Here is a 16,746-nt window from a genome sequence, read left to right as displayed (position 1 = left end):
GAAGAATAAAAGTATATGCTGCTGTTATCTTTTGAACTGGAATGTTTATAGCTATTACCCTATGCCTAGCCCATCATTGTATCTTGAGAGCAGCTAACAGTTTCTTGAATTTCACAGGTACACAAATAGAGATGAATTATGTCCCAGGATGGATTATACCAATGACCTCACCCATACTGTGTTTAGAAAATAATGAGATTTGGGCTTTTGAGCTGATGAGATTTTAGACTTTGAATTGATGCTATAATTGGTACAGACTTTTGGTAACCTTGTGGTAGGGCAAATATTTCATAAGTGAGGTGGACATGAATTTGGGGGGGCCAATAGGGCAGAATTGAATAGGCAGAATAATGATTCCCCTCAAAGATGACTATGTCCTAATCATTTGAACCTGTAAATAAAATGGCAAAAGAGATTTTGCAGATATGATTAAGTTAAGGACTTTTTTTCTCCCTAGCTTTATTGAGGTATAATTGACAAATAAAAATTTTATATGTGTAAGGTGTACAACATGATTTGATGTATGTATACATCCTGAAAGCTTTACCACATAATTATGTGGTAAAGCTTTCAGGATGTATACATACATCAAATATGTGAGGTGATAATTATGTGAGGTGATAGCTAATTAACAATGCTATCACCTCACATAATTATCATTTTGTGTGTGTGATGGGAACACTCAAAATTTACTCTCTTAGTAGATTTCCAGTATACAATACAGTATTATTAACAGTTGTTACTATTATTAGATCCTCAGAACTTACGCATCTTATAATTGAAACTTTGTACCTTTTGACCAACATCTTCTCATTTTTCTTATCTCCCCAGCCCCTGGCTACCACCATTCTACTCTCTGCTTCTATGAGTTTGACTTTTTAAATTCCACATATAAGTGAGATCATATAGTGCTTGTCTTTCTATGTCTGGCTTATTTCATTTAGCATAATGTTCTCCAGGTTCATTCTTGTTACAAATGGCATTCTTTGCTACTATTTTATAGCTGAATAACACCTGTGCGTGCGTGCGTGCGTGTGTGTGTGTGTGTGTGTGTGTGTGTGTGTGTCACATTTTCTTTATCCATTCATCCATCAATGGACATCGATCAATGACTGTGGTTTTTGTATCTTAGCGATTGTGCAGATATCTCTTCAGGATACTGATTTTATTTTCTTTAGATATATGCCCAGAAGTGAAGTTGATGGATCAAATGGTAGTTCTATTTTTTTTAGGAACCTCCATACTATTTTCTATAATGCTTGTATCAATTTACATTCTTACAACAGTGTGTAAGGATTCTCTTTTCTCCACACCCTCACCAACATTCAGTATCTCTTGTCTTTTTGATAAAAACCACCTAACAGGTGTGAAGTGATATTGCATTGTGGTACCGATTTGCATTTCCATGATGATTAATGATGTTGAGCAGCTTTCCATATACTTGTTAGTCATGTGTATATCTTCTTTAGAAAAACTGTCTATTCAAGTACTTTATCTTTTTTTTTTTTTGCTATATTTTGGTATTGAGCTGTGTCAGTTCTCTACATATTTTGAATATTAATCCCTTATTGGATATGTGATTTGCAAACATTTTCTCTCATTCTGTAGCTTGTCTTTTCTTTTTTTATAGTTTTTAGTTTTTTTCTTTTTTTTTTTTTTTTTCCTTTTGCTGTGCAGAAGCCTTTTGGTTTGATGTAGTCCTACTCATTTATTTTTACTTTTGTTACCTATGCTTGAGATGGAGAGACTATTCCAGATTACTAAAGGATAACAGTGTTCAATCTAATAGCATTGATTTTTAAGAGTAGAATATCTCTCTTAGCTATGGAAAGAAGATGCTGTGACTAGAGATAAATGGTCAGAGAAATGCAATGTTCCTGGCTCTAAAGATAGAGAAAGTGGGGTATTAGCCAAGGAACATGGGCAACCTCTAGAAGCTGGAAAAAAAACAAGGAAACATTATCCCTTAGAGCCTCTAGAAAGGAACACCACCCTCTGACACCTTGCTTTTGGTCCATTGAGATGCATGTTGGACTTCTAGCCTACAGAACTGTAATATAACAAATTTGTATTGTTCTAAGCCACAAATTTGTGGCAAATTATTACAATAGCAATAGAAAATGACTACAGATCTTGGAACTCCAATATTAACCAGTAATGCCTAATGATATGGTGCTTTACCTATGACCTACTAATCCTTATTTTAAACACAATTACAAGTTTAATTAGTTCCATACCTGGCCAATGGAAAGTCTGCATCATCAAAATGAAATTACCAGATGATGCATTATGTATCCGGTTTATGTAAGAAAGACAATAAGGAATTCCAATCACAAAACCCATACACAAGGAATAAGCTTTTGCTTTATATAAAAAATATTGGCCAACGGAAATATGTTTATATGTTTTATTCAAATAAAATTTTTATTGTATGTATATAACATTTTATGTATTTACCAACTTTGCAGTTAACGATCAACTGCCCCAATCATATTGATAAAGGATTTCCATTGAACTAGAAACAGCTACACTGATAGCAGCAAGAAGTAAGTTTGAAGATCCAAGGGTGAAGCGAAAAAAGTTATTAAAAAATCTTAATATGCTCAAAGTAAAAAATATGCTCGAACCATAGAAATCTGGCAATGAACCTTAGAAGCACCTGATTATATTACTATATTTCTAAATATAGTAATGTACTAAAGAAACAGAAACTTGACAAATACATATTTAAAAGATTTTCAATAAAACGACCAAAGTAAATAAATGTTGATGCTTCAAAGGATATTTGATTATTGAAAAATTCCATTAAAAATTCTGAAAATAACAAACAATTAGAAAATACTTTCATCAGTTATTGACAATACAACCTCAGTGCCAAAATTATATTTCTGCTTTCATATTTGCAATTATAAGATATTTACTACCAATTTCTGAGCTCACCATATATAGAGTTTTATATTATTTTTTCATAGTCCTTCCCTCCAAAATTCTATCTTTACTTCTATAAAAGAATATTTATATACTTGATATAACACATTTTTCAAACTCAAATATACATATAATATGTTCACATACATGATAGGTTACATTAAAATGTTGTACTTTACACAAAGGGAAAATTTAAATGAATACTTATTAAGGAGTTTTACAGACATTAATAATTATAAGGAAAGACTTTTTTATTTTCAATTTGAATAGAATTCATTGAAACTTTTAACCTCTCTGGAATATCGACTGTATGGAAGTTATTTGTTATCCTGGGTTTTAATGTCATGTTTCTTTCAGAAAAACTATGTTTTTTTCATTTGTTATCTTTATGTTATTCTTTCCTGACTTTAGACTGACAGAGAGACATAGGACAGCAAACTGTTTATCAGAGACAACAGAATAAAAGATTTTGAGAAATGAGATTTGAAGCCCTTTTAAAAAGGAAAAGGAAACCCTAGATTAAAAGGTTAAAAAATTAGTTCTATCAGTTTCTGCTAATTTCTAAGAATTAAGTACTGATCACACTCCTTTCCAGTTCTCTGAATATATTACAGGTAAAGGGAGGCAAGTGAAACAATAACCATAATTTCTTTGCAAAGAAGAACCCAACTAGATAATTTGTGCAAGAGTTATCACTCCACCAATATGGCAAAAATAAGGGGTGAGAAGGAATGTAGAAGTAGAGAAAGACAGCAGCAATGCGAGCCATGTCACTATTAAGAATCTGATTTCTCGACACAGAAATAGAGAATCCATGAACCCATTTTCTCAAGTTGCTGATGATTAGAATCTGTCTCTGGGAATCAGTTTACAGTTCATTGCATCAGCAGTAATTTTCTCCTGACATGGAAACCAACCCAAAACATTGTAAAAGAATAGATGCAAATTAAACCATAAGAGTCATGAAGCACAGTGTGAAGAACATTGACTTTGGAATTAAACAGACCTGGCTTAAACCCTAATCTTAATCCTTATTAGTTATGTGAACAAGAGCAAGTTCTTCCACTCCTGAGTCTCTTTTTCTTTGTCTGTGAAAAAGCTATAATAATATTTACTAGAAACTATAACAATATTTACTATAATAATATTCACTAGAAATAAAATGTTATTTACTAGATTACTTATTGCAAATATTTACAGTTAGATAATTTGTAAGAATATAAGACCCAGTGTAGTATAAAATATGTTTTCATCCCCCCAACTCATTTCTTCTAACACTTCAATAATCACAATCTGTGAGAAACATTCTTCACAATAGAAATGGTACCATGAAAGGTATAACAGCCCAAAACTTCTAAAAGATTTACCATATTTTAATATAAATGTTTAACTTTATATAATGTTAAATATAGGCAATAATGTTTGAATGACTAATTTAAATATCAGAAATATAGATCCATAATTATTAAAAGTCTTAGGATGCTATTTTTATTTATCAGGATTATCCTATATTATAAAGCAATTTTATTTATTCTTGAGAATAGCAAAATCCTCATTCAAAAGCCATGCTTAGTTTGAGTCTCTCATGTTAAGATAAGGTAATTGAAGTAAATTGTAACAGAAACACAAGAAAGTATGGGAAATTAGGAGCAATGAGGAAAAGTACGAAAATTTGGCATCATGTGGCCTAAAAAGTAAACAATGGAAAGGTAGTATGTATCTCTTTTCCATTATATTCCATTTCTAAATTACTGACTTTTGTGGAGTATGTCTACTAAGACTCTATTTCATTCATTTTCTCTTCCGACTTCCCAAGAACTGAACAAGAAGGTTTTTTATCCAAAGCATTAACTTCCTTCCCCAACCAAGGAAGATGCGTAACTACAAATGGAGGGAGAAAAGTATACTTTGTGTCCACAACTCAGAGAATGAAGCAAGGGAGAACTCTAGGTCTGAGAACTATGTCAGCAAAATTCCAGACCCTGTAAGCTGAGCTTCAAAGTTGGACTTCGCATTTTGTTTACAGTATTCTAGATTTTCAGGTTATTGAACTTAACTTTAGCCAAGAGAAATATAAAATCATATTTCAAAAGCAAGAGTTTGGGGGGATTTTCCATTATTTGGGATTATCTAAGGCACTGGTTCCCTCCAATAGCGTGGACAACTGAAGTCTGAGTTGGTACACTGAGTCCTAATATTACATGCACGCCCTTGGATGATAGCACCAAGTATGGGAGTTACTTACACAGAAGATGTTTCTGACTAGAATACCCTTCAAGTCAGGTTTTAAATTTGTCCCTAGAATTATGTAAGAAAATGATTTCCCTAGAAATCTTTAATAAAATTATTTTCTTTAGGAAAATGAGTGATAAAAATATACTTAATTTTTTCCTAGAATTATTTAAGAAAATGTTTTTGTTTAATTCTTAAAGAATTTTTTTAGAAAAGGATTCATTATGAAAACGATTTCCTTAGAATTCTTTAAAAAAAAAAACTCTTAAATTCTTTTTTAAAAATTTCTCTTAGAACTATTTAAGAATTCTTCAAGAAAATAGGAACCAGATTTCCTAGTTATTTCATTCTAAGACCTGCTTGTATGAGGCAGGGTAGACAAAAATTTTTTTTTTTTTTTAAATAAAATCTGTCTAGTTCTTTGATTTACAAAACTTAAGATGCCCAAAATTTCTAGTCTCTTATTTGATCTCCATGTGAAATTTGTCACTCTGTAAGATATCTTTATTGGTGGTACTTCATATTTTTCACTTACATTATGAAAAGGAAAAGAAAAAAGGAAAAAGAAAAAAAAACTAAGGAAGAGGAAAAAGAGAAAGAGAATAAAGTATGGATGGAAGAAAAAGGAGAGGAAGGTAGGCTCCAACTGAATTTTTCCCTTTTTGGCTGCCCATGTCCAAAGTGATCCTTTTATCCTATGGAAATAAAAATAAGGGCCCAGCCTCTCTTGCCTTCTTTTAGAAGACCAAGTACCTGTAAAAGCAGTCCCTTTGGCTGTGAATGCTGTTTGATTGTGTATTTTGTTAGAACCTCCTTTTCACCAAACAAAATAAGATCTGACCCTTTTCTTGCAGTGAAGAGAGGCAGCCTGGCTAGTATCTACCTTCTCAGATTTGATTCTTGGATCCATTGTTCATTGTGGTTGTTTTAGCCTGATGGGGCCCACCATTTGAGGAGATAAATTTCTTTTCCTTTCAAACATTCAGAGGAACATGAGCTTTGTGATTACTATTGGTTTTTCCTTCAAAATAACAAAATTGTTTATAAAAATGTTATTTTTCATTCAGTACAGTTACCTGAGAGATGGTCCTGTCATGTTTTCTATTTGCCGCCAACAGTTTCATTATATTATACAATGGCATTGGCGCACCACGGTTACTGCTTAACCCAGTTTTGTCTTGAATGAGGCAGCAGAATTGTCGATTGCTTGCTTAACCTTATTCTTCCACATCTCTACTGTTTTTTCATCCACATCCAAAGGAGTCTAATGTAATTGCATTTCAATTGAAGATATTGAGGCATTCTCCTTAAGAGAGCCCATGTTCCAATGTTTCTATTAAATCTAAGGCCTTGGCCCACCTTATTCTTCAGTTTTTATCTCTCTTAACTCCTTCCCCTTGTTCCCCATAGTTACAGTAACAACCAACAGTGACAGTAAGCTGTACCTTTTGTTTCATTTCATCCATTTAAGAGCCTTCTCAAGCGGTTACTTAAGACTGTTCCTGGCAAGCAACAAAATCCACTTCAAACAAGCATAAGCAAACAAGGGGGATTTATTGGAAAGGTACAAGGGTGTCTCAAAACTAAAGGGCAGAAGATGAAGCCTGGCCCCATAAAAGACAGGGACAGGGCAAAGAAACCAGTAACTCTGGTCACCACTCTCTCTATTTGTGCCTCTAGCTATGCATCTATTCCTTTTGTCTCCCTCCCTTCATACCTGACTTCATGGAGTCAGCCTTCATGGGTCTTCAGCTGCCTCATCTCCAGTTCACAAGACCAGCTAGAGCTTTTCTAATCGAATTCCAAATTCAGAGAAGTGAGAATCCGATAGTCATCCACTTTGTTTATTGACTGTAACCAAGGAGTCAGAGTCACATAGTTCATATGTGGCTCTCAGGGTCCCATCTTGGGGACTCAGGGAAATAGGTTATTGGAGAAAAGGGATATGTACTGGAAAGATCCCCACAAATGTTCCTACTCCTTAGATGCAGTCTCTGTTTAATTAGCACCATTTTAAAGATGTGAAAACTAAAGCACTTTTCATATAATGGTCTTGCTTTAAAGGACAAGTTTTAGCCTTAGCTCAGTCACTAACAAGATTTTTTAACTAAGTCAAAATCACTTCAGAATTATATAATTTGCAAGGTAGTTTCCAGCATTAAAATACAATAATTCTATGTTCATCTGAGACTGATCCTTTAAATAGTCAATGATCCTGCATGGATCATATTTTACAGCATAATAGTACTGGCTAACTTTTCCTGAAAACTACTCTGGGCCAGGTACTACTCTAAAAGCTTTACATATATTAACTACAATGAAATTCTAGTGAAGGGCACTGTTCTCTACAAGACTGTTCTCACTCCAGATACCAATTGCGAGCCACTCACACTTCTGACTAACTGGGCACAAATTCAGAGTTCTCACTACTGCTCAGATTCAATAATTCTCTAGGATAACTCACAGGACGCAGGAAGGCACTATATATACAGTAAGCATTGCCTTATGAAGGATGCAAATCAAGACTTACCTAAAGAAGAAATGCATATGGTAAGATCTGGGAGGGTCCTGAACACAAAGCTTCTGAGTCCTCAAGAAATATCATCTTCCTGACATGTCAGTATATGTTTACCAACCAAAGAATCTCACCCACGCTTTGGGTGTCCAGAGTTTTTATTGGGGTTTTATTATATAAGTATAATTGGTTGACTCTTTAGCCAGGTGACTAACTCAATCTCTAGCCTCCCTCCCCAAAGGTCAAGAAGGTAGCCTGATATCACATGGCTCAAAGCCCCAACCCTCTAATCCCATGGTTAGTTTTCCAGTATGACCAGCTGCCATCCTGAAACTATTCACAGGCCCACTATGAGTTATCTCTTAGTATAAACTCAGGTGTGGCCCAAGGGACTCGCCATGGATTACAAAGACACTCATCACTCAGGAAATTCCAGAGAACCAGGATCAAAGGCCAGCTAAATTCTTTATTATATACAACATTAACTCATTTATTTCTCAGAATATTTGGGGTACAAACAATTATTTTTACAGTTTACAGGGCAGAGGGTGGCTAAGTAACTTGCCCCAAAACCACACAGCTAATGGACAGAGAATCTGACTTCAGAACTTGTGTTTTTAAATAATATATACTTTATCCTTATTTGGTCCCTGTTTAGAAATCAGATCAAGCAACTCCTTGCCCCAAATCATGAATAATTCTTCTCTGACATGTCATACTTTCCAACTTAAGGATAACAACATTTTATCTTTTGTGTTTTCAAAAGAAAAGGATCCTAAATCGGTGCTATTTGTCATCTTCTCTTTAAAACTACAAAATAACTAAGTCATAAATCTTTGGGAAATGTGAAGAGGTGATAGTTTCATAGCCATTATCTTCAAAGTGACTGAATACAGAGAATATGATAGGCATCTTTATCCAGCACTGGTTTCTAATATGGCATCAGTCAGCATGATTAATTCTAGTCACTGAAATAAACAGTCCCAAAGTCTCAGTGGCTTAACACAATGCAGATATCTTTTTCACTCACATAAAGCCCAGTGAACACTGGGCAGCACTCCTCTGGCCAAAATTCAAGGATCCAGGCTCCTTCCATCATGTGGTCAAGCCATCCTGGGGCTCTTTGTTTCCAGAAACACAAATGAGATGAGATAGAGCACTTGGAGAGTGTGAACCAAATACTTGACCACTAAGGCCAGAAGTGCATTATGTTACTTCTGATTGTATTCTATGGTCCAGAACTACTCATATGGCAAATTTAATGGCAAGGGACTCTAGAAAATGGAAGTGTAATACGTGGACATTGATTGGCATTATTAATAGTCTCTGTCACAGTCTGCCCTCTAGTTACCAAATATCCATTTGGTCCCTCCTTTTTACATACAGAAAACATCCCTCCTGATGTACTCAACCCAAAGGCCTAGCTAGTTTAAATCCAGCATCCACTGTTCTTTGACTAATCATGTAAACTTTGGGCGTGTTACTTACCCATTCTCTGCTCCGTAAAATTGGGAAAATCATTGTTCATAACCTTAAGGAAAAGTTATAAGAACCCAATCTTCACATCCTATCCACTAGATTCAGATATGGTGCTTCCAGGTGTTTCCTCCAAATTAAGTGCAGGTTATGTCCCTTGGTATATAGTCAGTACACAGTGATGGTATAGCCAGGACATTGGCACCGAATGCTCCTTCAGAAAGGGCAAGAATGGAAAACAGAAAGCAGTCATCTGTCATAATTCTGAATTCTGAGGGGATGACGCTGTGAAACTTTCAAATTCTTGAACTGTTGCCTTCTGCAAAGAACTGCCTTGTCGTGGTTCTCTGTACCCAAGGGCTCTCTCTACCTTTTGTGAAGTTCCCCTTATCCTAATGCTCTTTTTCGGAGCTGTACAGGTGTCAAAATTACCTTCTGTTTACAGAAGGCTGAGAACACAAGAATGATTTTACATCTTGAACAGTAAAAGGCTTTTTATTCCACATCCAGCAATACAGTTCCTCTAAAAATGTTGTAGGTTTCTCACCTCTGATTTCAATTAGCTCCATGTGCTAGTAGCCACACTCAAAGATTATCTTAGATATAATTCTCAGCCAGATTTATTTTGTTAATTCATCTTCCCTCTGGTTCCTACCCTATCTTTCCTAACAATTTCACGGTGATTATTGGAGATTATCTAGTAAAGATCACATCCTTCATCTACTCTTTGTACTCAGTTACTTAATTCAACTGAAAAGTTTACAAGGCCTTTGTTTCTCTTACTTGGGTGGGAGGTGGGAGAGGGAGTCCTAGAAACGAGCAATGAGCTTTCAATTCTTGAAGGCCCTGAATTACTGGACTCTCTCTATTCCCCCTCCATTTTTGTATTGAGGTATAATTGACATTTAACATTATGTTAGTTTCAGGTGTATAGCGTAATGATTCGATATTGTATGTATTGTGAAATGATCACCGCAAAAAGTCTAATTAATGTACATCACCATACATAATTACAAAATTCTTTTCTTATGATGAGAACTTTTAAAATTCATTCTCTTAGCAACTTGCAAATACACAATACAGTATTATTAACTGTAGTCACCATGCTGTATATTAGATCCCCATGACTTATTTATTTTATAACTCAAAGTCTGTACCTTTTGACTCCTTTCATCTATTTTGTCATCCCATAACCACCTTCCTTTTTAAAATAGTTTTATTGAGATATAATTGACCAACAAAAAACCATACATATTTAAAGTATGAAATTTGACAAAATATGATATATATATATATACACACCCATTAAACTACCACTACAATAAATAAATAAGTTGGACTTTATCAAAAATAAAAACTTAAAACATACTGTTAAGAAAATGGAAAGATAAGCCACAGCAGAGGAGAAAATATTTGTAAGTTGTACATCTCATAAAGTACTTGTATACAGAATATATTGTATATAAAGAACTCTCAAAGCTCAAGGACAAGAAAACTAACAACTCAATTAAAAAAGAAACAGGTAAATTTGACTCTAGGTGGTAAACACACAATGCGATCGATATATAGATAAATAGAATAGTACAATTCAAACCCATATAATTTTATTAACCAAAGTCACTCCCAACAAATTTAATTTCAAAAATGTGTAAAAAAAAAATAAAATCCCACAGTATAGTGTAAATGAATGAATGAATGAATGAATAAATAAATAAATAAATAATAGAAATGGGCAAAAGATTTAAACTGACACTTCTCCGAAGAAAATAAGGATGTCAAATAAGCACATAAAAAAGATGTTCACGGTCATTAATCATTGGGGAAGTACAAAATAAAAGCTCAATAAAATAATACTACACCCCTATTAGACGAGCTAAAATTAAAAAGACTGACCACATCAAATGTTAGTTCAAGTGTAGAGCAATTGACCTGAATAGCAGTCAATATTGCATACTTATAAAGCCCTCACATCTAGTACTAATTTCTGCTTTAGCCAGCTGCTTAGCTGCCTTAAAAATTAACCTCCAAATCTCAGTGGCTTACAAGTCTAGTTTTCACTCACACAAAGTCCTACGTGGTCTAGTGTCTCTCCTCTACAACTGACTAGGAATCAGGGTTTCTTTCATCACATGATTTCATGATCCTCGAGTCCTTTCTTTCTGACCATGTAGACAGGAGAGAGGGAGTATAAGGCAGAAATATCCATTAGCAAACCACCTCATTCCATAAACGACTAAATCTCTTCTATTTATATTCCATTCTCCAGAACAAATTATGTGGCCAACCTAATTGTTTTCTGCTACAAATAGCTGACAATTAATTGTCTGTTACATACTTTCTCTGCCTGTGCTCTGGAGTCTATGCCTTACAGATTTCTAACAACTCTTATTTCAAGCCTCATCCCCTCCTTTTCTAATACTTTTAACCACTGAACCATTTCAAATTTTCAGATTAGTGGAAAAAAAATTAGTTGACCCATTCTCTTAAAATCTTCATCTTCTTTTTAATCCGTGTTTTACAGTTTCACATTCAAAAGCATATTCTAATTCCCTCCTATTCTGACTCCTTGTTCATTATGGCATTTAGATTGCTCTCTAACCACACAAAGGACCCTCTCACAAACTTCAACCATTCTTACTCAGTTCTAATCCTACTCATTGCCCATTGCACTTCTCACAACTCCCTTCCCTTAGCACACACCTTTATTTTCTACTTCTCTCCCTTCCCCTGCTAGCATAATCTTACCATAATACATTTCTCCTCAATACTCTTAATTGTGGCCCAGTGCTGGTCCTGTTACTATTCTCCCTTTCATGGTGTTATCATCATTATTCATTTTTTTTCCAATGTAATTAACACCAAAATAATTCATCATATTCCTATAATTAGTCTGTCATTGGTAAAGTGTTAGAATTCTGAAGTAAGAAAGATTAAACCAGCTAAACAATGTTAGAGATGTGTTAGAGGTGGATGGGATGTTTTAATTACAACCTCTCATTTTTAAAGGAAGTCACAGTATTTTGTGACTTGCCTAAGATCATACTGCTGCTGGTTGTCAGGAAAGCTGAGACAAGAACTCCATTTTCCAATATCCTATCCACTGAATGAGGCTGATTCTCTAATTTTTATTACTACTTCTCAGTTTGTTTCCACTGGTTTTTCAATTTATTCAGAATAAATCCCAATGAAACTTCGTAGGGCTGACCAGAGGAGACAGCTAAAGATATAAATCTTCCATTGAGTAAACTGGCACCAAATCAAAGTAAAAGCAAGTATTGTAAAAGCAAGTAATTGAGTTGTTTGTTTTAATTCTAAGGGGAAAATCTCATTCATTTACCTCATTTAAAATTTTACTTTATAATTTCTTTTAATTTTAGGAGTATGAAAGTTTAATCAAACATTTTGATATTAAATGGCACCTTCTTCTGATAAGCAGGTTTAGCCAGTTTTTTCAAACGTAAGACTAATCCTTTCTTGAAGTCATTGAGATTTGATTAGTGCATTGTATTTAGCTGAATTTGTCATGTTAATCTTTATTATTTATTATGGTAAGTAAGTGCCATTTATTTCTTCTCTGAAAGGCAACTATTCTAGAGAAGTGGCTACTCGGAAATCAATTATCTCAGTCAAGATTTTCCATGGATGAGCAGAGCAAAGGCCCCGTAAAAATAAATTTCAAAGCTCCCAAAATATGAAGTACTTCGTATAAATGTTATGTGTTTCCATGATCATGATACGATGCTGTCGTTTTTTACTCCTTTTGAATTCGGCAGTTGTATTCTGGAGACACATAGAATGTTGTTAATCTCGAGCAATTTATTTGCCTATTTTTGAAGGCTTCTTTACACTACTCTACCCACAACCGTTTGTCAACAGTGATGGAATCCTGTTGAGCTGAAACCAAAAATAGGAGAGAAACAGTCTAGAAAATATTCACTTCCTGAACACATACTGAGAGAAGTAAATGAGTCAGAGGGACATGGGCCTGAAGGTGGACAGCTATGGAGAATAGGTTTAACCATTGGGCTATGTACTAATATACCCTCAGCATCAGAAATAAAATGCAACCATTTGCTTTTAAGAGATTGAAGTTATGAGAAACCAATTGCTGGCATCCTAGAAATATTCAATTGGAAAGACCCAATTCATCTAGACTAAGGCATGGCCTAACAAATCAATACATTACAATAGGACAATTTACAGGCTTCCTTGTCCTACCTAAAAAAGAAGAATCTAATAAAAATTAATCAATTACAATAAATTTATAATATTCTAAGATTTATAAAAAAAGAAATCGGTTATAATAAGGTCAATATGAGGGATGGGGGATTAAACAAGAGAGGATCTGAAGGAAATAATAGAGTGTAAAGATTGAAAGTTATACTACAGATATCCTCAGTTATTGGGGAAAATTGGAATTAATGCTTTTCTTTTTTGGTTTCTGCTCTGAAGTCTAAGGTCCATCCTCCCTTCGTCCTTAGGAAAGTATAGAAAACAACTCACTCCATCTTATTTAGGGCCTCTGATATAAGAAGGGACCAGATTGTGCAAGCTGGAGCTTACCAATGGCCTTGACCGTCTACTCTTGAGGGGCTCTGGATGTCAAGAGAATAAAGAGCCCTCTCTATTTTGGATCTATGTCTATCTTCATTCTAAAGACCCTGTGGGGAGATCCTTATTCTCCCTGTACTTCTTGGAGGAAGTTAAGCAACATAATACACAGAAAGAACTATTTAGTAACACCATATGGATTGGGAAGTAGACTAGTTTAACACATTTAATACCTGAAAGTAGACTGGCGTAAGAGAAATGACTCTAAGAGCCTTCTAACTGTTCTCTTGCCTCCTCTACTCTGTCTCCCACACTGGAGCCTGGATCATCTTTTGAAAATGCAAAACTGACCACATTACATCTCTACTGTAAACTTTCAATGACTCTCCATTGCTCATTAACACAGTCACCAGGCCCTTCATTGTCTAGCTCCTCAACTCTCAGCTTTGCCTTTCATCACAATCCCTCCCCAGCTCTCCTGAACAGCTGTACTGAATGCATCCCACTTCCCTGAATGTCTGTTCTCTGACCCATGCCTGAGAATGTGCTGAGTTCTCTGTCCAACATACTCAGTTCAAATCTTATCACCCTTGCTCCCCCTTTCACCTGAGAACACTTACCCAGACTCCAGAAAGCCTCAATGATCTGAGACTAAATTTGGTCTCCCTGATCCCACTGCATCTTTTACTTTAGTAAGCTAAAAGATTACGTAAACAGTTCTGTCAAAGACTAAAGTTCCAATCAGCAGTTCCTGATCAGAAACTCATGGGCAAAGCATTTCTGGAATCAGGCCACAGGTTAGAGACATAGATAGTACATTCTTTTACAGTAGAAGTTGAAATAAAAGTTTCAGTCAGGATTCTAAGACATTAGATAACAGACACCAAAACAAGCCACAACAGAACCATTCTGTAGGAGCTTTCTGGCCCCCTTACTTTTCCTTCCTCCCTTAATACTAGCTCCAACCCCTAGAGGTCAGAATAGTAATCTGTGGTTACTGGTAACAGAAAATGAGAAGCTGCCAGCTCTCATTCTCACACTCCCTTCTCCAGCTATAGACTTCAAGCCTACAGTAGTACATGGGTCACAAGAATAAACGTGGCCAAGATTCAAGCTATCGTGGTTCCTGTAATGGCACTGTGTTGTGGAGTCTCCACTGACATGGAATATAAATTTTGGGTGGATTGCATGGTTTGAACTGGATGTATCAGGCAGAAAATCAGGTTTATACCATATTTTATGAGTTCACTAGATTGGGAAAGTTTTAAAAATTCTCCCTAAGTAATTTTCTAGAAATTGGGTTTTAACTCGGCATATATGGACTTCTTATTTCTTGAGATGTTAGAGTTCTCATGAGCCTCTGTGTAGCTACAGCACTGTTGGAGTTCTTTAAGGCTTTCTTTTCTTCTCACTCATTAAAATCTCTTTAGACAATTTTACGCAGGCCCACATCTTTAGTTACTATCTATAGCAGATGGCTCCCAAATGTATATTTCCTAGTTCAGACATCTCCTCTGAGCTCCAGATTCATAACTAGCTACGTAAGACATTCAAGGACATGCGACATGTATAGTCACACAGGGCCCAGTGCTTAGAAGGGCTATCCTTTGATTTAATGCTCTGCTGTAGCCATGTTGAAATTTTAATAACTTTTTAATAAAAGACTCTACATTTTTATTTTGCACTGAGCCCTGCAAATTATGTATCCAGTCCTGCTCCTGGCCTACATTCTATCTCCTCAAGGAAAACTTAAATATACCTTAAACACAATATCTCTCAAGTTGAACTAATGACCTTCCCCTCAAAGCTGAGCAGGTTCTCTGGTATAGTGATGGCAACACCATCATCTTGTTGAAGCCCAGAAATCTAGAAGCTGTCCTTGATTCTTCCCTCTACCTTACCTCCCACGTCATAAAAGCCTGCTGACTCTCTTAATCTCTTTTTAACCTTTCTCCTTCTCTGCATTGTCTCTGCTCCCACTCTCATCCAAGCTACCATCTTTTCTCAGCTAGATTATTACAAAAGCTTCATAACTAGTCTGCCTTCATCCACTCAGATCTTTCTTCATGTGGTATCGAGAGGGCTATTTTAATACAGATCTTACCATGTCACACATAGACACACCTACAAACTATCTAATACAGTTAGTGGCAGATAACTAAGGCTTATTTTAAATCTTTATGCTGATTCACCAAATATTGTGTGCGTTTGTTTCTAACATGGAACCTGTAACTAGCAGATGTAAGTAAACCTACTAGTATAAGTTCTCTTCTACAAGAAAATGCCGAATTATCCTGAGGAATTTTATCTCAGAGATGGAAAAGTAACTTTGAGTAGTGTTTAAAGATGAAAATACTGCAGACTATGTCTATGGCCATCCCACCCTGAACAAGCCTGATCCCATCTGATTTCAGAAGCTAAGCAGAGTTGGGCCTGGTTAGTACTTGGATGGGAGACCACCTAGGAAGACCAGGTGCTGTAGGCGTAAAAAATAAAAAATAAGGGATTGTAAACTGACAAGGTCCTTGCAATCTGTGAGGTCAATGAAGGGTTGCCTCACCTAAAAAATAAAAAAAGAAAAAGAGAAAAATAAAATAAAATACTGCAGACGAGGAAAGAGTGCATACCATGGGTGGCAAACTCAAATGTCACCATGGGCCAGTCGGGTAACAAATAATTGAGAGTGTCCAGAAGTCAAAGAATCAGATGTGGTGAGGACTATTACGAACTAGAAAGCACACGCTCCCTGTAAACGAGGCCACCACTACTCTGCGTGACCACTACTCAGCTCAATGGGAAGACAGGTGCAGTAGTGCCAGGTGGTACTACTTTGTCAAGAGAAGCTAGATAATAAATATCTAGATAACAAGTGTAAAACTTGTCTATTTTAAAACAACCTGCGAATTCAAACAAAGCACTTTGTTTACAGTATAGAGGCTTCTAGTTTGTAAGGTCCAGTGATAGTGGGTATGAATGGATTAGTCACTGGAACCTCCGTGTTGCTAGTAGATGGTCTCACTTCCTTGGGAGATTAAGTTATAAGA

At 35.5% G+C, this 16,746-nt stretch overlaps 1 non-coding gene across 1 annotated transcript; it reads left to right on the top strand.

Moving 5' to 3' along the window:
* The first annotated feature begins 16,068 nt into the window (after positions 1–16,068).
* On the top strand, positions 16,069–16,187 carry LOC111741840. The gene has a single exon (XR_002781102.1). It is a non-coding gene; the product is annotated as a 5S ribosomal RNA (ribosomal RNA).
* The last annotated feature ends 559 nt before the right edge of the window (positions 16,188–16,746 follow it).

Source organism: Pteropus vampyrus, unplaced genomic scaffold (genome assembly GCF_000151845.1).
Source record: "Pteropus vampyrus isolate Shadow unplaced genomic scaffold, Pvam_2.0 Scaffold82, whole genome shotgun sequence".
NCBI lineage: Eukaryota > Metazoa > Chordata > Mammalia > Chiroptera > Pteropodidae > Pteropus > Pteropus vampyrus.
Note: the sequence above shows the minus strand (reverse complement) of the source record. Positions and strands in the feature narration are given on the sequence as shown.